General features: G+C 38.1%; 1 protein-coding gene and 1 pseudogene across 6 annotated transcripts in view; both read left to right on the top strand.

Moving 5' to 3' along the window:
* Positions 1-22,068, top strand: part of LEF1 (lymphoid enhancer binding factor 1) — a gene marked incomplete at both ends in the record, with an annotated part of 110,832 nt that overhangs the window by 21,999 nt on the left and 66,765 nt on the right. The window lies entirely within an intron of this gene.
* On the top strand, positions 4,499-5,133 carry LOC308670578 (alpha-crystallin B chain-like; annotated as a pseudogene). Its single transcript has one exon. The product of its transcript is annotated as an alpha-crystallin B chain-like (transcript).

Raw genomic sequence — 22,068 nt, 5'->3', positions numbered from 1 at the left:
TTTCGAATTACAAGTATAAATGCCTCCCACTGATTTTCCATCCAAGTTGGGCTTCATAGCAGTATTTGCGTAGAGCTGAACTTTGTTTTTTTAATGTGTAGAGATTTTAAAGCTCTTTTCAAAATATTTCAGCCATAAGCTTTCTATTTCATACGCAAACAATCTTTTTTTAAAGAAGAGAGAGGAAAGATTGCTACATTAGGAGCTGATGTAGCAACATACTGAATTTTTTAAAAGACAAAGCAATAAAAATAGTTTAAGATAGCCAGTTTATTCTGGTGGTTCAGACATTGGATTAGGAGCAGGGACACCTGAGTTCTAAGCCTGCCTTAGGGACAGAATTTAGGCAGCGACAAACCACATGTTGCTTAAAATATTGTTTAGGCTTGTCTGTCTGAGGTCAATTGACTTGAAGGCAAAATAAATGAATAAAATTTTTAATTGAGAAAACATCCAAGGCTGATGGATTTTAAAAGTGTCACTTTATTGTAAAATATATGAGCACCCACCTGTCTCCCCCCCACCAAAGCAAAATGAAATACTAAGAGATGGCTCATTGTGAATGCCATCAGTACTCAGTTTTGATACATGAGCTCAATTTACCGTTTATGCTGCCCAGGCTTTAGACATCAGAAGCGTGAGAGCTGCTTTGAGTTACAGATCTTCAAACAATAAGTCAAAACAAAAAATCAATCCTGCTGGTCCCTGGCTGTAGTCATCTAAAGATAAAAGAGAAAAATAAAGTTATGCTAAAGCAGATAGAGAAAAGGAACAGATATGTCAAGGAAACACAGAGGACAAGTGTAGAGTTGAAATGGGCCTAGCCTGAGCCAACATCAATGCGTTTTTATCTTATCAAAAAGTTTTAGGTTTGCCAAGTCTCTTCAATCCGAATCCACTCTGCTGCAGGGCAGCCTGAAGCACTGGCTTCAATGAAATTGCTTTCTTCTACTTTCTTAAACATATTCACAGAGGAATTAGAATATATTTCACTCATGGTGTAAAACTTTACCTAGACTTCATTGGTAAATTAAAGGCTGAAATAACTCCTCCATGAATTCAGGTCTTTCTGCAAGTTAGTGAAAGGTGTAGGCCAGTTAGGCAGAATCTACAAAAAGCTGATCTTCTGATAATTTCATTAACTTGTTAAGGTAGTTTTCTTAGCAACAATATGGAAGTGCTTGTTGCTGTCTTTTTCCAAGGTTCCCAGACTAGCTTACAGTTTTATAAGACACAGACAGTTCCCCCCTCCCCTTCACATTCTCACCAGGGCCAATCTGAAACTTACAGCTTTGTTACTTGAGGTAAAATTGTGTTCAGGTGTTTTTGTGTTTTTTTAGTAACTTAAGAGAAAAAGATTTTAAGGGGAACATATTCTTGATTAGTTTAGAACAAGCCTGTACAACCTGTAGAGCGGGAGGGGTGATGTAGACAAATTAAAAATTTTTGCAGGCCGTAGAGGAATACCTGGGACCCTGATTAATGTTTGTTGGCTAGCAGAGTGGTAACCCCACCTGAGCTGATGGTGGTGAGACCTGACAGTGTTAGAGATTCTTGACAGGACAGTTTGGGGGGCAGTAATAGCAAATTTATTGACTTTCTAAAGAATGCCAACAAGCCACACCAGATTGGTTAGTGGACCTTATGTTGTGCAGGTCTGCTTTAGATGTTTATTGTGAAGCTATGTGTAAGGGAGCCTTTCGTAACACTGTCCAAACACCATGGGGAAGCTACATGATTAATCTATGACCTCTTTCTTTCTGGACTGGAATAGCAATGTTTCCATAATTCCTATTTCGATTATTTGGATGCGTTTGTGGATAAAATTGCATGACCTATATAGACATTTTATATAGACAAGAATGATAGGCGCTCTGCCTATATCATAACTTTCAGGCATTGCATGTGGGTTGAGCAATTCTAGTTATTCTCTGGGCTGACATGTCATTTCTTCTTTTGCCAGTGGGAGAAACTTGCTCTGAGGCTTGAGATACTACAATTAAAATTAATATGAAATGAAATGAAATAATTCAAGCAGAAACACATTTAATCACTCAAATGCCTGCTTAACCATATCCTTACACAAGCTTAGATTTTGTATAGCTTGAGGAATGGGATAAGCAGCTACTGAGAATTCCTCATAGCATATTTTTGATTTTTGGATTTCTCAAAGGATGGTTATTCAGGGTGCTCATCTTTGAGGCTGCTTTTAATAGTTCTTTCCTCCATTTTCTCAGAGGTACCTCAGAGCAATAGATGGTATATCCCAGCAAAGGGAAATTTTATATAAAGCTTATACCTGGTTACAACTTCTGCACTTTTCTGGTAGTCATGAAACTGAAAAATATGCCCTGGAAGAAATTGTTTTTGACTTAAAATTATGTGCAATTCAGTTGACGTAGACTTTTCCATATGTTGTTATAGCAGAGGTATGCATCCTGTAACCTCAAGCAAACCTCCTAAACATTGTGCCAGGCCATTAGATACCTTTAGAAGTTCTTTCCAAATTATATATTTAATGTGATAAAAATAAAAATTATTAAATACAAGACTGGCAAATAAATAGCCTTATATTTAACTTTAATTAAATTTAAATCTTAATAAAATTATTCAAAATCACATTTAATCCTAGCCTCTCTCCAATTCTTTTTTGTAATATAACAGCTAAAAGTCAAATTATAGTGTAAAAGTCAAGTATGATTGAAAGTCACTTATAGTGTTTAGGCTGGAAAAGGTTACAAGATGGCTTTAAGTTTATGAGAAAAGTGACTATCTGAATTGATGTTTGCAAAATAGCAAACAGCTACTTTATGAAATGTATTACAGTCGAACCAATTAAGTTTGCATAGATTAAAATGTACATGCTGAATTGTAATGTGTTAGTAGTAGTACAATAAGAACACAGAATATATTTAATCTGGATTATTGTGTTCTATTATGGCAGCTGTTTCAGAAAAAAATCTTTGTAGGCATCTTCATCAATGCCTGCTTTTAATCCAGATTTTCTCCTTCATATTGCCCGGTAAATTTCATGTCATGCTTAATTGAAAAGATTATTTATTATTGAGCCTATTCTTTGTTGAGATTCTAGATTTGAGTAATTATTTCTAATGTTTTCCTCTTCATAGCAATAGCACTTAGATTTATATACCGCTTCACAATGTTTTATAACCCTCTCTAAGCAGTTTACAGAATCAGCCTATTGCCCCCAACAATCTAGGACTCTAGGTCCTCATTTTACCAACCTCAGAAGTATGGAAGACTGAATCAACCTCGAGCCAATGAGAATTGAACTGCCAAACTGCTGGCAGCCGGCAATCAGCAGAAGTAGCCTGAAGTACTGCATTCTAACCACTGCATCACCACAGCTCAATTAACATCATGTTAATTGCAAGTTTCTTCGCTATCATTTGATACTTATATCTGAAGCAACAATTCTTTTAATGATAACTTTACTTTATTGTCACTTTGAATGTACACCAATTGGCATACATCAAAATGAAATTCCGTTGCATACAGCTCTCAAAGGGTCACCACCTCCGATATATACTCCTTGTTCGTGGCCCGCTCAAATTTCACATTGTCCATTTTAGTCTCTAGGGAGTGAACGATGGCAAACAGGACAGATGGAAATGGGGCTCCATGTGGATTAGCCCTCAAATTCGCTTGTATTCTGACAACCTCACCTTCTTTTCTTTTTCTGATCCTGACTCTTCCACCTTTTCCTTAAAGAGGCCTTGCTTCTTTTCGCCCCTGGAGCACTCTGCTGCCGCCGCCACCAACTCCTCCAAAAGCCTCTCTCTCTTCCTCTGGGCCTTCCAACAGCCTCATCCAGTTCCTTTGCTCCATAAGCTCCAGGTCCTCTCCTCCTCTGCCTCCTCTGGAAACAGCCCTGATTTGCAATACAATCCATCACTAGGCCAGCAGTCAGATCTTGCTGCTGGTAGAACAAATTCAAACAGCACCAACGACTTTTAACGGTCTCACCAACAGTTCCAAAACAACTAGAAACTCGCCATGCCAGAAAAGATTGTCGGTCGTATGTCGTATGTTACCTTAGTTCCACCATGTTGCTCAAACACATTAAAATCTTCCTGATCATGTGGCCTATAGCCCTTACTATCCCTCCCAAAACTATTCGCCTTCAAGAGCCAATGCAGCCGTAGCCATTCCGGGCGCCGCCATCTTAGATTCATTCATTTTGCATAGTAAACCAAATTTAGCTAGGGTTTCTATAGAATATTATTGTAGTCTGTTCTTAGAAGCTCCAGTGCAGTGTGCCATTATAAGTCTTGATCTGAATCAATGTCCTGTAAACTCTCTATAACTGAGGAGCCAAAAGATCTAAAAGGAGTTATGATTTCTTTAAAGATATCATTATGATTGAGTTGAGTAGCCTTTCATAATCTGATATTCTCGAGGTCTGCGTCTCGCAGTGCAGTCAAGGCTTGCTGGGTCGGTATTGCTGAGCTGCTGCTTCTTCCTTCCTTCCTGCGCCATGGACATCGCCATCTAGCACCCCTGGTTCCGCCGGCCCATGGGCTTCCCGTTGCTCTTCCCGCCTCGCCTTTTTGACCAGAGGTTCGGAGAGGGGCTGATGGAGACCGACCTGCTCTCGGCTACCCTCTGCCCGTATTACATGCGCTTCCCACCCATGCAGATGCCCAGCATGCCGGAGACCGGGCTCTCGGAGATGAAACTGGACAAGGATAAGTTCTCTGTCCTACTGGATGTCAAGCACTTTTCACCGGAAGAGATAAATGTGAAGGTGGTAGGCGACTACATTGAAGTACCTGCCAAACATGAGGAACGTCCGGACGAACACGGCTACGTCTCCCGTGAGTTCCACCGTCGCTACATGATCCCCAAGGGGGTCGATCCAGGAGCTATCACCTCCGCTTTGTCTCCAGAGGGGGTGCTCTCCATCACTGCCCCCACCAAAACCCCTGCATTGGAACGGAGCATTCCCATCACTCGTCAAGAGAAGCCAGCTGTCACTGGAAAATAAAGAGAGAGGCAGCCTGGCCCAGAATTTTTCATATGTTTCCCCCCTATTAGATATCAGCATTGTGAGCTTGGACTCCCCTTGCTTGTAGGTACAAGGTTGTTCACACTTAAGCCCTTAAGGAAGTGATATTCTCGAGATTTTTTAGACTTGAATTCTCCTAACTCTAGTCTTTAGAGCCAGCATCACCTTTAGAATTATATGAGTTTGTCCAACACAGCTGGAGGAACCAAGCTGAGAATGCCACAGCAGAGAAAGAAGTATTCCCTGGTTGTGATATTCAGAGGCATCTAATTATAGACGCTTGGAAGCAATATTTTAGATTACTTGGATTTTGGTCTCTTCTAACAAGGCAGTTTCTTCTATGTAGGAGTATATTCTGGTTTTGCAACTTCACCAGCCAATAGATAAAGAAAATAATTTGCCACGTTGGTTACCAATTTATACTTTAATTCATGTGCTGTTCTTTTTTCCTCTTTGCATGAGTTGGTTATTGCTTCCTATTATACAAGTAGTCCTTGACTTACAAGCATTTGTTTACCGACCAAAGTTACAATGGCACTGAAAAAAGTGACTTACAATAGGTCCTTCACACACCACAGCATCCCCACAGTCATGTGATCAAAATTTAGGTGCTTGGCAACTGGCATGTATTTTCTATAGTTGCAGTATCCCAGAGTCATGTGATCACCATTTGCAAACTCTCCAGTTGGCTTCCAACAAGCAAATCAACAGAGGAAAACTGATTCACTTAATTACCACATGATGCACTTAACAATTGCTGCAATTTGCTCAACAATTTTGGCAAAGGTCATAAAATTGGGCACAATTCACTTAAGAACCACCTTGCTTAGCAACTGAAATTCTGGTCCCAGTTGTGGTAATAAGCCTACGACTGTCTCTATTGGAAGTAGAAATGTGCAGTTTTGTGGCTTCCAAACAAATTAAGGAAGCCGACCTTATTCTAGCCTGTAAAAAAGGTTCAGAATGGGAAGCTATGCTTAATTAATTTAATTATACTTAACTAACATGTTTATCTATTTGGGGAAAGTAAAATAGATTTGTTCACATCTCAGTTTATAATGGTGTGGTGTAATAGGCCAAATATAGCTTATATTTAATGTAACATCACTTAATTAATTGTTCAAATGGAAGTGACATGATCCGACAAAAAGAAATCAGTGGTAGCATTGACAGACAATGTGAGCTAGTATTTCTTCTTTTGCACCTTTTTGGGTAGAAGCAATATAAACTTATTATTATAAACCCTAGGCTCATAAGTACACACAGAAAACAAATAAATAGAAAGGGGTCTTACAAACAGGTATTCTCATGTATTATGAACTGAACAATAGAAAACCGTATGAAGGCAGGGGTTTTATCAGATCAAGTGCTATTAAAAACATAGCATGTATCTAAATCAGATAAGATGATAAACAGTGAAAAGAGGGGGAGGACTATATAGTTACAGTAGTTCCTTGTTTGTGTACAAATTGGTCTATCAGCTGAAAATGTCTTATCAGATTTCACTTACAATTTTCCCATGGATAGCTGGAGTATAATAAATAATCCAACAATTTTGCTGCTCGGATTTCTTTCTTTCCCTTTTTTTTCTTGGGTGGTGATTTTGTTGTTTTTGTTCATGGAGATTGCTGGATAATGTGTATTTTTATATAAATTAATACCAATTTAACAGACTATATTACTCTGAAAATATAAAACAATCTATTAAATTTGAACCACTCTTCACTTTTAGGGAAAGCAAACAAATTCCTTGACAGATAAAAATTGAATTAGAAAAAACTAGACAACTTTAGGATTTTTTTTAAAAATGGAAAGAAGCAGGTAGCATTATTTTGAAATAAATTGAATGAATTATTAACTTAAAATGGCTTAAAAGGACTTTCCAGGATCATATTGTTTTATAATTTGGAATTATAGGGAAGTGATTATGACCAAATGATTTCAGCATTTTTCATTTAGTAAATGTCACTAGTTTTTTCTGCACAGCTCATGTAAGCACGTTTAGTCTTTTGTGTGGTTCACAATAAGTTTGTAGAGAATTCTTTGTTCCTTTGTGCTATGATCTTTATGCAAGTCGTGTAATTTTTGGAATCGCTGAGTGTAATTTTTAAGTCTTGATTTTTAATGTAAGCAAATACAATATGCTCATGCTTAATGTTTAATCATTACCTTAATTATATATCAATGGTATTCTACTTTTCCTTTGTTTTATAGTTAATAGCTTTTAGTTAATAGTTAATACCACTTTTATGTTTTATCATTTGGTCTCACTGTGGCCACTAGAATGCTCCTGAGTGTACACCATTTGTGGTATACCTTTTTCTGCAGTCTGTAATCTTTTCTAGGTAATTGGTCCTTAGTTGGCTTGTTCCATATTGAGCTTTCTTGCCACGTGTCTCATGTGCTTCAAATTTAACATGACTTGGGACTTCAGAGTTACTTTGAAATAATAAACAAACAAATAAGGTATTTTCTTCTTCCTGAATAGGAAGAATAGTTCATATAATTCATAAAGTCATCAATTGTCAAGGAAATTACTTTCTGATTGCATATAATGGACATTCTGCCATGAAATGTCTCCTGCACAACTGTAGTAAGTTCCTAGACTGTCTTTCAGCAATTGGCTCATTTGTCCTGTGGCTGCAGACATTAATTTGCATCTTTGGATGCCCCAGGGTTCAGATGTCAAGCTGTTTTATTTCTTCATTTCCCCATTGTACCTAAATCATGTCTTTTCATTCGGGGCTAGATACCATCAGTCTTGTTAAAGATGTAGTCCTCAGATCTCCTTCCTTGACTCAGATCCTTATCATCAATATATCCATATCCAGGTTGACAATACATCTTTGATTCTTTCTCACCTGAAATATTTAATTCATTCTGAAGGGGTATGAAAGAAGGAACCTCTTCTACAACCATTCATGGGGATTGTGATTAGCAAGAGAATCCATGGAAATGAGTGTTGGAGAGATCCAATCCCTGAGAAGATCTGCACGGATTCAGCCAACTGCATTCCTATTTTACAATTGTGTTCTCTTTTGTGTTATATTTTGCTTTCTGAAGCTATTTCCATTCCCCAAACTGTAAATTTACTATTTATCAGCTACATGAATGCAACGTGGATATCAATTTGTTTTGTCTCAAATATTGGACAATTGACCCCTCCCCTTCACAAGAACGTCTTGTGCCAACACAATATACTTCAGATTTCACACAAAAAACAATATCTTAGTGTTTATTTCATAATAGTATACCTTGCACCTTTTTTGTCTTTCTACATTTTGATGGATGGTACCTTTCTCTTATATAATTCACTAGTAAGGCACTTTATGAAAAGTGGCTCACCTCTGTCAGAGATTCATGCCTCACTAATTGTTATTGTCAAAGCTTTTTAAGATAATGATTATTATTCCATTAATCACGTACTATAGAAGCTGACACTTTTAGTAGCTTTGTATGAATTTGTTGAATGGGAAAGTTCTGCATTGAGTATCCACCTTTCCTTATTCTTCAAATGGGCAAAGTAGTTATTTACCCAATTGTTTTCTTTCCTCTAATATCACTCTGTATCCTATTTGAGAGGGGGGGTGTCTTACATTAGTTATCATTATTCACAGTCCATCAACAGTGACTGAAAAAGAGTCTATTCTCTTTATGTTTGTTTTGAATTGAACTGAATGCATCCAGCATCATTCTGAAGAAATGGTGCCTATTTTAGGCCTTTCAAAGTTCACTTAAGGAATTGAAAATATCTTTATAATGATTGCCCAAATGTATAGTGACCTCTGCCTAAGAATGTATGGAATGTGAGAATGACCATGGAAGATATGGGGAATGATCAGATAAAAGGAGAAGGAACTTGCAACTGCTGCTCGCCTGGTGCGTCAGTTGCGGCCCTATCTGGACCGGGATGCCCTGTGTACGGTCACTCATGCGCTCGTGACCTCTCGTCTGGACTACTGCAATGCTCTTTACATGGGGCTTCCCTTGAAGACCACTCAGAGGCTCCAACTGGTACAGAATGCGGCCACGAGAGTTGTCTTGGGAGTTTCCAGGTACTCCCATGTTACACCTTTGCTCCGCGAGCTGCATTGGTTACCAGTTGTCTTCCGGGTGAGGTTCAAGGTCTTGGTGATGGTTTTTAAGTCCTTACATGGCATGGGTCCGGAATACCTTGGGGACCACCTGCTGCCGGCGTCAACTCCCCTCCGCCCTGTGCGTTCCCACAGAGAGGGCCTCCTCAGGGTGCCTCCGATCAGAGAATGCCGGCTGGTGGCCCCCAGGGGGAGGGCCTTCTCTGTGGGCGCCCCGGCTTTATGGAACCAACTGCCGGTTGAGCTCCGGATGGTACCGGATCTTCGCTCCTTCCGGCGCGGGTTAAAGACCCATCTATTCGAACAAGCTGGCCTGGCCTGATGGGGGAATTTTAGGGTTTTAATGTTTTTTATATTTTGATTGTTTTAATTCGGGCAATAATTTAATCCTTTTTTAATTTTTGTATTTCTATTTATATGCCCTGTTCACCGCCCTGAGTCCTTCGGGAGAAGGGCGGTATAAAAATTCAATAAAACTAAACTAAACTAAACTTGCAGTGCCGAAGATGAGAACAGTCAGGGATTTCATTTGCAGTAGCATGGGACAGGTAGTTTTATGTTTCTGTCCTCCACAAACGGTTAGTGGCCTGTACACTCAGCTGGACAAACTGATAGTGTGAATATGCCCTCTGTCTCTGTATGAGATATTAAACTGCCCTCTCTCAGTTTAATGCATATCCTGTTGGCTACTAAGAAGGGATTGGTTATTCCTGGTTTATGGCTTAATATGATATGGAACCTGAGCAATTATGGCTCTTTCAACAAGCCATGGTTAAACAATTTATATTTAGTGATATATGAACTTACCCACTGCACGTACTATATAGCGTTCAGCTCTATGAGGCTGGAAGGGAAAAAAATTACTGCATGATCAAATATGCCCTGATTTTTTTTTTAAAAAAAATACAGACATTAGTAAAATCCAACTAATTCTCAAATTACAGTTTGTAAGAAGAGCTGATGGGATAAATGCAAGCAGAATAATTTTCATATTACAAACCTCATTTAGCAATTTCCAGATTCTAAAATCAGTCTGCTTGATAACATGTATTTTGAGACTTTTTGCTAACAAATGCTACTCAATTTGTTTTTCTATGATTGAGTTAAGTATAGATGACCTGATAATACTTACTTTCCAAAAAGGAAAAAAAAACCACATTCTGGTTCACAACATAAACTTTCTGATTTCATCTCTTGAAAGAATTAGATTACTGTTTAGAAAAGCTTTGAAAACCTCAATATTTAAAGGACAACTGTATTGGCGTAGGATCTAAAGGAGAAATGTTGGCAAGGAGAATGAAGAATAGAGGAGAGAGAACACTGATGAGGTTTGTTTGGAGATTTTACCCAGTGTGGTGACTTGTTGACTGCCTTCATCGACAACTTTTTTATAGTTACTGTTTCAGAACTAGTTAAAGTAACCATAGAAACTTCCAATTTCCTCTGTTTGGAAGATAACTATAAATACAGAAGCAATTCTGTGGTAAGGCGTAAAAGCAAGGTCCAGGTGAGACTACTTGAGACACGCTTTATTATCTATACGGAGATTAAATCAGCTGCTCTTTTGTGAACAGCTTTTCTATTGAATGGACGATGAAACACAAAAACATGCTACAAATGGAATGCCTGTTGGTTTTGATATAGCTGTTAGATTTTCTAGTTTCTACTATAATGAGGTTTGCAGCATTCAGAAATGGTTGCTGCTTTCTTTATACAGCTTGAAGGAACCATAGTCAAAGCTGTGAAGAAAGCACCCACACTTATATTTTATTTATAAAAATGTGCTTGTTTGACTTCAATAATTCTAAAGCTTGGAGGAAAATACCTTAGTGCTTCCGTGTTACCCCCCAAAATAAGACCGGGTCTTTTTTTCTTTTGCCTCCAAAAGAGGCACCAGGTCTTATTTTTGGGATAGGCCTTACCTCACCTCTAGCACCGACAGCCCCACCGAGCCAGTCCACTTCTTCAGGGGCCGAAATTCTGCAGCTGCGTTCAGGCTTCATTTTGCAGTCAGGCCTTTCCAGAAGACTTAAGCAGCCGAGTACCAAACTATGGATTCAATCCATAGCTTGGTGCTCGTCTGCTGATGTCTTGCAGTACTGAGCTATGGATTCAATCCATAGCTTGGTTCTTGGCTGCACAGGCCTTCCAGAAAGCCCTGTGAGTGAGAAATGTAGGCCTGGCTGAAGAAGAGGCCTCAGAAGAAGTGGGCTGGCAAGGAGAGGTCTGGCTGCAAGGTAAGTGGGTGCAGGGCAGGTGGGGCAGCACCACCCTCCCCACCCCCACCCTAGCTTTATTTTTAGATGTGTGCCTTGCCCCAAAACTAGGGCTTATTTTTGGGATAGGGCTTATATTAGGCCCATCCCCCCAAATTAAGCTAGGGCTTATTGTTGGTGTAGGCCTAACTTTTGGGAAAACACAGTAGTTACACAGAGGCCTTCATGAAATTTGATTTTATTTATGTTTATTGTTTTTGTTTGTCATCGGATCAAGGTCGATTCATGGCAACCCTGTGGATCATTGCCCTCATCTGTGTTTGATTTTCAGTCTGACAGCTAATTATAGCTGCAGTAGCATTACTCTATTAACTTTCTATTATATCACAATTATTTTATTTTTAGTTATTACTTTGATCTGATTGAACTGTGGATTTCCTTTAATTGTAAAGCTTTCCTCAATTCAGTCATTTAAAAGAACAGAAGGTTTAATCTGGCATGAAGAAAGCTAAAAGTTTTGGTTCTCATAATGTCAAGAAATATAGACTGGTGCATTTCTAAAACACAACTAGGAATTGTCTCCTGGAATAATGAAATTAAAATGCTCAGAATTGTTAATTCCACCTTTATTCATAATTTGTTATTAACATTTGCTTTTAGCTTTGTGGTTAAAGTCTATTTTGAATTTCAGCTTTCAGAAGCTGTTTTTCCTATCTTCTTGTCAATTCTTTGTTTTAGTGTTCTTGAAAGAAAATTGTACTATTTTTTTTTCTTAAACATGAACTTTGCTCATCTTTCCTAGAGAAATAAAATGATTACATTTACCGCAGTCTAATTGGAAAATGAGTTCTGCTTTCTCTTGGGCAGTTTGGCTGTAGGTATGAATCAGATCAGATCTAGAAATGAAAGTGGAGGGTGTGCCAGAATGCGTACTATAAGAAAGTATAATACAGTACTAGATAGCAACATTCAGTGAATAAATAGTTAAATGACAAATGAATACTTGATTTGTCTCATAGCTACTGTATCATTAAAGCAAACTATCTTGATTGATTATGTGACATCAAGTCATTTTCTAACATTCTAACATTCTTCTAACAACCACATCTAAGATACCTTTTCTCCATGTCAAGATACCTCTAACCTGGTCTTTCAGGTCTTCCGATGGTGTACTCATTGCTACTGTACCTGACTCTGTCCACCTTGCTTCTGGTTATGCTCTTCTTTTCTTCCTTCCTTCTTTCTTTCTTTCTTTCTTTCTTTCTTTCTTTCTTTCTTTCTTTCTTTCTTTCTTTCTTTCTTTCTTTCTTTCTTTCTTTCTTTCTTTCTTTCTTTCTTCATTAGAACTTTTCCCAGAAAGCTGGTCTTTGCATAAGGTCTCCAAAATAGAATAATTTGAGCCTGTTCATTTATGCCTCTAGGAAGAATTTGTTCAGTGATCCATTGGTTTGAGTCCATGGCTGTCCACAATGTTCTCAGAAGTCTTCTTTGGTGCCTAGAATTAGACCTAGAATTATGGCAAGGAATTAATCCCAGGAACTGTCTTCTTTGTAATGGCCATTCACATGTGGATTACCTTTCCCAGGGAAGTACATGTGGCCCTATTTATGTGAGATGGATCCCTCCAGGTTGATTTATTTGATTTTAGCTTGGAAGAATTTGAATAAGGGTCTAGTAATGTAGTTATTAAAATAAGCTTTGATATGCTACTGTGTTTCCTCTGAACTTTAAAAATATTTGATTATATTTGCTGGGTATATGAAATTGGACATTGTTATTTTGATTTAGCTGACTTGGGACAGTGTTTAAGAAATGTATTAAATGAAATAAAGAAATATGTTTTCTAATGCTATAGAATAGCTAACAATTTCCTAAGACTTGTATTTGGTTCTATAATCTGTTTTTTTTTCTGAACCCACACTATTGTTGTATGGAAATTCAACTACTGTTTGATAATTGATGCAGAAAATGAAAGGAATTGCATAAGAGTTGCATAACTATACAGGTGCCATATTTCTTGCTTGGGATTAAACTAGAACATTGGTATAAAATGAACCAATACTCTTTATTTTGGGAAGCTTCCAGATGGAAGGATTTGCCATATCTATGGTAGGAATCACACAATCTCTGGGATATTTACTAATAGAAATGAATTAGCAGTGACTGGCAGGTTTACTACCAAGTTTGTATGGCATAAAAGCACAACAGTATTGCCAGAATAAATGTTCTATTATGTCCTAATAGGATTGTTTATTTTAAAATTCACAGAATAAGCAAAAGAGGAAGGAAGAGAATTCAAAGGTTAATTGCTAACATCGCTAGTTATAAGTTTCCTAGGAACAGCAATTCCTTCTGTTTCTTAATAGAGGTACTCCTTGACTTACCACTTAGTGACCATTCAAAGTTATGACAGACTTCCCAAAAGGTACTTACAACTTAGATTCAGTCACTCTCCCCTCCCCTGTGGTTATGTGATTGTAATCTGGGCACTTGGCAAGTAGTCCACATTTATGACTGTTTGCAGTGTCCCACAGTCATGTTACCATCATTTACATTTTTTTTGCCAGAAATCATCATTAGTTCATGTGATGACCACTAAAAAACCGGCATATCTTACAACCATAGTTCTGTGTTCAGTTATGGTTGTAAGTCCAGGATTACCTGAACTGAATTTTCCTATCAATACTTGCAAAGAAAACATGCTCCACTGAAAAATAGAGGAGGGTTGCAGTTGTTTTTTGGCTTTTCTCATGTGTTCCTCCAATAAAATTGTGTTAAAGAAAACTTAAAAGTACTTGTCTTTAGGTAAGGTATGGAAGTTACCACATTAACACCACACAGTTACTTTTCGGCTTGACTCATTTTCCCCAGAAAACATTCACAATTTGTAGGAAATAAATAACTTTACATTTGCAGGCAAATGAGCTGAAGAATGTGTTTGGTTCTTGTGCTACCATAACTTCTCAAAATACCTCCAAAATAAATTATTACCCATGGCTGCTGTTTATATCTGCCATTTTCCCCCTATCCTGGCTAGCTTTGTTAGAAAACTCTTGTATTGAGCTGAAATGGTTCCTATATAGACATTTATCAAGTGAGAATTCTATAATTCAACATAGCGATATAAGAGCTGCAATGAATTTTTATTCTTCTATGCATAAAACTGGAAAAAATACACTTGATATTTTGTGATTGGAAGACATGCCAGTTTTGTCTTAACAGCACTGTTCTCAGTTAACAGAGAAAGATGGATTGCACTAAATCGGCATTTTAATCATAAAATTACCATGAGACCTACTGTTACAGCTGGTGTAGACAGAATAAACTTGCATATCCAAGCGTTTCCTTTTTTCATCCTTTGATGTCCACTCACTTTACATTCTCCCTCAGTTTAAGGGAGAGAAAAGAATTTGAAGCATCTCTTATACAGCCTAATTCCAGTGGAGGAGTTTATGAGGAAATGGAATTCTATTGCAAGCAGAACAAATAGTATAAAATCTGAAAGCCTGCTATTGCTACCTTTAAAACTTCCCCCATTTAGTAAAATTTGGGAGATGAACTTTTTAATTAAGTATTAGATAGAAAGTTACTTATAAATGTCCTTACCTATGAGCCACATTCTATTGTATTAACTCTCAATACTAATGATAGTAAAATTAATATTAGATTTGATTATGTTTTACAGAATTAAAAAAATAAGGTCACCAAAGTACTTTGGAGGGATCTTGATAATTTTATTAGCACACAGTCTCTCTCTTGCGAGATGGGTGGCAATATAAATTGCTTAAGTAATTAAATAATTTGCCTGCAAATATGTCCAACTACAACTTCCTTTTCTTCCAATCTAGCAGTTCGAAAGCACGTAAAAATGCAAGTAGAAAAATAGGGACCACTGCGGTGGGAAGGTAACAGCGTTCCATGTGCCTTTGGTGTCCAGTCATGCCAGCCACATGACCACGGAGACGTCCTCGGACAAGCGCTGGCTCTTCGGCTTTGAAACAGAGATGAGCACTGGCCCCTAGAGTTGGAAACGACTAGCACGCATGTGCGGGGGAACCTTTACCTTTACCTAATTAAATAATTTGCCTGCAAATATGTCCAACTACAACTTCCTTTACCTAGCTCTGGTAGTTGGAGACTATAAGAGTTGTATCCAGTGCACCTGAGGTTTTCACATGGGAGATACAGGAAAATAAATCATGCAGGACAAATAATGTTGCATCACTACATCAAATCAAATATGCAAAAACAATATTTTTTAAAAATAATGCAAAGGTTTTTAAAGCTTGTTCACAACTTCATATCTAAGCTGTTGTTCACTACAACTCTTTGCTTCAGAGGCTAAAGAAGGACCTCTGCTATCTTCAATGCCTATTGAATTGCTCATCCTGCTCTATAAATCTGATCGTATACATTTTTATCTTTTAATTCATATAACTCCTTTATAAGCACTTTATATGAGCCATTTGCTGTAATCCTTAGTATTCACCAACTTCTTAGACAAAGTGCACCTAGATTTCTCATGTAGAAATAGTAACAAGAAATCCATATTTGAAGCTGAAGATAGTGGCTCAGTTTATCTATTCTGCCAAGCTATAATGTGATTTGTTTGCTTTTAGCTTGGCATGCTTGAGGACAAAGTCATTATACTCTTGTCATCACATCTCATAGGGTTATATGCATTTATGATTTGATAAACCTGGGCAACTTCCAGATGTGTGAACATCTATGGAGATTCTCAGTCATGCAGTTCATGATTGTCCCAAAGGGGCTTTTCAAAAGGCAACAGGACTTTTTTTGTTTTTTTCCTTGAAAATGTTTCACTTCTCGTCCAAGAAGCTTCTTCAGTTCTCACTGAAGAAGCTTTTTGGATAAGAAGCGAAACCTTTTCAAGGAAAAAACAAAGGAAGTCCAGTTGCCTTATGAAAAGCCCCTTTGGGACTTCTAGATATATGGACTGCAGTTACGGAATTTCCCAGCTGCATAACAGTTGCTTGGAATTCAGAATTTGAAGTTACTCACATGTAAGTTGCCAAGGTTGAGAAACATTGTAATAAACTCATGAATTAGCATGGTACAACTATTTAATTTCTTGGCACACAAACAGACATGCAATCTAATAAAATTCAGAGGATTAGGCAAGGTAATTACAGAATAAAAGACTTGTCTGGAAGTGCTTAAAGTTTAGGATGTAGGTCAACATGGACAAACAATAAAATAATAGATAGCACTTTGCACCACAAGACTCCAGATGTTAAGCCAAGAAAATAGATACCAGGTTTCATAGAACAAGGCCTAACAGGAAGAATATCTACTGTATGCTTTTTTTCCATCCTCCAAAACCTTAAAAAAAAGTACAGCCTGGATTTACTCAAAATCTAATTGGCAAATTCACCTGGTAGCCAGATAAAGTGCTTCAGTTAGGCGCAGGACTGAAGCCTCTGCTTCCACAGAAGTATGCTTGAAGAGTGTTTGAAGGCATCAGTCTCGCTTTTTGTGGAATGCCTGAACTTTTTGGGGCTTTGATCATGCAGGCACACAGTTTAAGATAATAAGCCTTTTGCAGAATCTGGAAGGATATGTTTTTATTTTAAAGCAGCTTTGTGAGCTTAAAGAAAAAATACAACAGGTTACTTTGCCCAACTGCGGGCACATACATTTTCTGTATCTGTGCTAATTTTGAAAACATTTATTTAGAAATTTCTATCAAACAAACAAATGAGTTTAAAGAATGATTGCTGAGAACTTCGTGTGCACAGCAAGAGTTGCCAGGTCAAAATACATCAAAGGACATCAAGAAATTGTGGTTATACCATACATGGATTTGTTGAGACTAAGGTATCTGGGGCATATCATAGCAAAATCCTGAACTGGTTGAAGTTATTCATTTCAAGATTTGGTGGTAAGAATGGGCCAGCAAAGTAACCAATTAAACAACAGTTTCGCTCTTTTAGAAAACTTTTAGATCCAAAAATTGTTTGCAGAAACCCACTACAGTTAAATGGTCTGAACCCACCTTGAATTTTTCATATAAGTATGTGTTTCTTAATTTCAACAACTTTAAGATGTGTAGATTGCAACTCCCATAATGCTCCAACCAGTATAATTGCTGAGGAATTCTAGGAGTTGAAGTCCACTGATCTTAAAACAGCTGAGGTTGAGAAACATATAAATATTAGGACTGACTATGCATGCTTGAATTTGGGAGATGTTCTTCAGAAATTGACTTGACTGTAATCCATCATACGACCACCTCTCCTTTGATACTATCCTTCACATCAGGGTCAGGTAAAAATAATCAAGATGGTGGTCGTTAAGGTGCAATCAAAATTGTACCTTTTTTGTCAGGTTGTCATGGATAGAACTTCAATTGTACCATCACAGCTGCCAATTTTACTTTTTTTACCCTACCCTACAGCCACTCCTGAGACACTTCTGGCATGCTATATTAAAGATGCCTCACCTTCCCCTTTACAGGCTTACAGATCTTATTTTGACATCAACAGACTTCCCAGTCTTAACAGTGTTTCTATCATTTGAAATTTCTAGCTAAGAATGTTTATATATTTAATAATATTCTCTTGCTTGGTAAAAATGAGTTATCTTAATTTTTTAAGTGCTTAGAGCAGGGGTGTCAAACTCGCAACCTCGCGTGACATGTCGCAACGTATGGTGACTTTTTTCCATTGCCGGCAATGGAGTGGGCGCAGTTTTGGCATGACGCATCCAGCCCTTGGGCTGGCAGTTTGACACCCCTGGCTTAGACAAACTCATTAATATTGGAAGAAAACAAAACAGTCATAAATTGAAAGGTTAGAAAGCTCAGAGTATTTATTCATCTTAGAATGATTTTTACTTTTTTTTTAAAATTCCATTTATATCCCGCCCTTCTCCGAAGACTCAGGGCGGCTTACAAGCTTAGCAGTATTCCCTATTTATAGTCCTAACAAACTACTCACCATTGGGCGCCTTATTAACAACTTTGCATTAGGAAAAAAAAGCAACTGGGATAGTATTCAGATTTCCGCATGTGCTATATGTGTTCTTTTCTTATTTTGAATCTGTAAAAGAACTGCATATAAACAAAAATTATGCCTTCAAATTTGCCCAAAAGATTCATAGTTTATTTTATAGAGATTGTGTCAGGTTCTGTTTATTTACAGATTCATTGAAAAATACATAGATATAGAGCTTGACGGGTACCTAAAACTTTGCAAGTAACTGTAACGTCCTTGCTTAACAACACAGATGGAACTGGCAACTCTGTTGCTAAGCAACATGGCCATTAAAACATCATGTGCCTGAAGAGACATGTGACCTCACTTCATCTGTGGTTGTGAAACAAGTCATTGTGGCTCATTAAGTAAGGTATCATGTGATCATGATTTTATTGCCAGTTTCTCCATTGATTCTGCTTGTTGAAAGCTGGTTGTGAAGTGTGCAAATAGTGATCATGTTACCATGAGATGTTGCAAGAATGATAAATGCCTGCCAGTTGCCAAACACCCGCCATTGTAATGTCAAATGCTAAACAGGGCAATTGTTAACTGAGGATTACTTGTCCTGGCTATGGATATATATTTTAAAAAAGTAAAGGAGAAGGGAAGAATAAGAAGAATCTGCAAATAAATGGCATAAATCTTGCTATACACATATATACAGATGTGAACTTTATATTTCATTACTTTCAAATATAAATTGACCAAATTCCAAAACAATTGAAGAACATATCTGGTCATAGGCACACCTATATGTTCATACATCAATGTACACTCACTGTCTTTCAGCACCTGCATTTTACTCTTCATACATGTCAGCCTTTTATGGAAAAGCTGTTGTTTGTACTTCTGTCTGGAAAAGCACAAGGTTATATTTTGGAACATAGTATCTATACCTGGAAAACATTGTTTGTTTCCTGCATTTGTGATTGAACAGCATTTTTTTTACCATGTTCTGCTAGAAAAGAGAAAGGACTCTAAATTAGAGAGTAGTACAGTATTCTGTATGTTTCCTGCCTGGTGCTCATGTGCTATGTAAAAAATATATGACGGTTAAAAACATTCTAACAAGTTTAGAAAGAATAATAAATAATAATAATAAATAAACCTTTATTGTCAAAGTACAACGTGTACATTGAGATTAGCTGAGCCTCCCCCCCGTGCTCTCTCCCCCCAACACACAGTGACAACAAACCCTCCATCCCACCACACTATGTGAACCAACTACACCACACACCGGCCTCCCAAGTCAATTCTGCATAAGATTATGTCCCATTTAAAAGCCTAACAGCCCACGGATAAAAGCTATTTTTCAGCCTGTTGGTACGGCTGGCTATATTCCTATATCTCCTACCGGATGGTAGGAGAGTAAAGAGATACCGTCCAGGGTGTGAGTCATCCCTGAGAATCTTCCTCACTCTTCCAAGGCAACGAGCCCTGGCAATGTCATCCAGTGGTGTCAGGGAACAGCCCACAATTTCTTGTGCTGTGCTCACTACCCTCTGTAATACTTTCCTATCCGCGGCTGTCAGACCAGCATACCAAACCACAATACCATACGAGAGGACGCTCTCTATAGTAGACCAGTAAAAGAGGGTCAGTAGCTGTTGTTCTACCCTGTTCTTCCGCAAGACCCTAAGAAAGTGAAGCCTCTGTTGGGCCTTTCTAGCCACCTGAGTTGTGTTAACTTTCCAGGTCAGATCTTCACAGAGGTAGACTCCGAGAAATTTAAAGGAGGAAACTCTCTCTACACAGTTCTCTCCGATGTGAAGTGGGGCAGGTTCCTCCTTTTTTCTCCGGAAGTCTAACACCATCTCTTTCGTCTTGCCGATGTTTAGGTGCAAGTTGTTGTTACTACACCATATGGATAGTTTTTGTACCTCCGCCCTATATGCTGTCTCATCCCCACCTGTAATAAGACCCACCACAGTTGTATCATCTGCGAACTTGATTATCGCAGTGGATGGGTCAGATGATACACAATCATAAGTGTATAAAGAGTACAGGTAGGGGCTAAGCACACAGAATCATAAAGAAATTAAAAATGCTACCCTATTCTCTAGATCGGTGGTCCCCAACCTTTACAGCTTGGCAGCCTGGTGCTGGGGGGGGCGGGGAGAAGAGGAACTGGCCCATGCAAGCAGTGGGCCAGTGTATGCATATGTGTGCGTGTGCGCCAGCACACCATTTGTGCGAGTTGAGCAGCATATGTGTGAGCCGGCCCAATGCTCACATGAATCAAGCTGCACACGTGCCAGCATGCCACTCATGTGTCCCACTTCCAAACAGGCCACAGTCCAGTAGTGGGCTGCAGCCTCGGGGTTGGGAAGCCCTGCTCTAGATTATTACACAAAGAAACATATTTGGGGACCAATTTTGACGGTTTTTATAAAAGATGTTTATAAATGCAGGACCACTAGAGTTTCAGGACAGATGAAAGAAAATACTGACTCCCAAAAGTATAATTAGCCCATAAAATTCATTTCTATGAGGTGGTTGCTTCAAAAGGAGATTGGATCAATAAGCTACTAGTAAAACATATTGCTTCCAGATTTGGAGTGGTATGCCTTTGGATTATCAATTGCTGGGGCTTAATTGGAGGAGAAGGATGTGGTAGCAGTTTTTAGCTAACATGAGCTGATTTAAACACGCCAAAATTAAGAGGAACGGATCTAGTTTAGGACTTGTATATGCAACAATAGTAAACTTGAGCAGTAGAGGCTAGAGTCGGAAGCAAAAAAAGGATATTTTGGGAAAAGGCAGTGTGGCACACCATTTCTGTATTGTCAAGAAGATTGTATTGATGTGTCCATACAGTCACCTGAAGGTAGACTCAGCTCAGTCTAATTGAGTCTTTATTGTTTACTTGGCTACAAAGGGAAATAGATGAATGCAGCCTCTTTTTTGTTTTAATTTGTCTTTTCCAAAGCTGTTGCATCTACATGAATTGGAATATAGTCTTGACATTCCTCCATATTCCACATACGGTTTTTAAGATTTCAGAGATCATCTAAAGGAAATTAGATTGGCAAAGGTTTTTTCACCATCTTGGATAGTGAGCTAATCCATAGAATCGCCAAGAGTTCGACACAACATATAAGTTCTTAAGGAGGGACTTGTATTCCTCTCTTACAGCTGCAAGGTGCTGTCTTTAAAACTTGTGCAGATTAAGTTCCAATCAGTGTGTGAATGGAAGCGGTATTTGCAGATAAAATTCTGTGTTGTGGGACCAATTCTGCCTAGAGCTTGTATGTATGAAAAAGATTAATATACTCCTCTTCTAGTCAACCCATTTTACAATTCTCATCTTGCTGAGTTATTTTGTATAGTTATGTCCAATGGTAGGATTATGTTTTGTTCTTTGCAGATTGAGTCATTCAAAGTTTTCAGTAAGTCATGGTCTTCGCTGTACAAGTTTTGACTGCAAATAGAAAGAGGTGCAAATAACTGAATGCTCACAGCTGCAATTTTAAAGTCACTTCATTGAGAAATTAAGTGTATTGAGGATAAGAGTAAAGTGAGATGCATTCGTGACACCTTATATTATTGTTCAAGGCTGGAAGAGAATTTTGTCATGTAAGACCTCACCTGAAATGTAAAGTGGTCCTTTGAAGATGCATGCATTCTACCTTGTAAAATTGAACCTTTTATTTGTTTTCATTTAGAGGCAAGGAATTTGTCAGAAAAAATGTATTTAGTTGAAAGTAAATTGTGCAGTAGATCAGTCTAAA

Source organism: Vipera berus, assembly GCF_964194415.1.
Source record: "Vipera berus genome assembly, chromosome: 7".
Classification (NCBI taxonomy): Eukaryota; Metazoa; Chordata; class Lepidosauria; order Squamata; family Viperidae; genus Vipera; species Vipera berus.
Note: the sequence above shows the minus strand (reverse complement) of the source record. Positions and strands in the feature narration are given on the sequence as shown.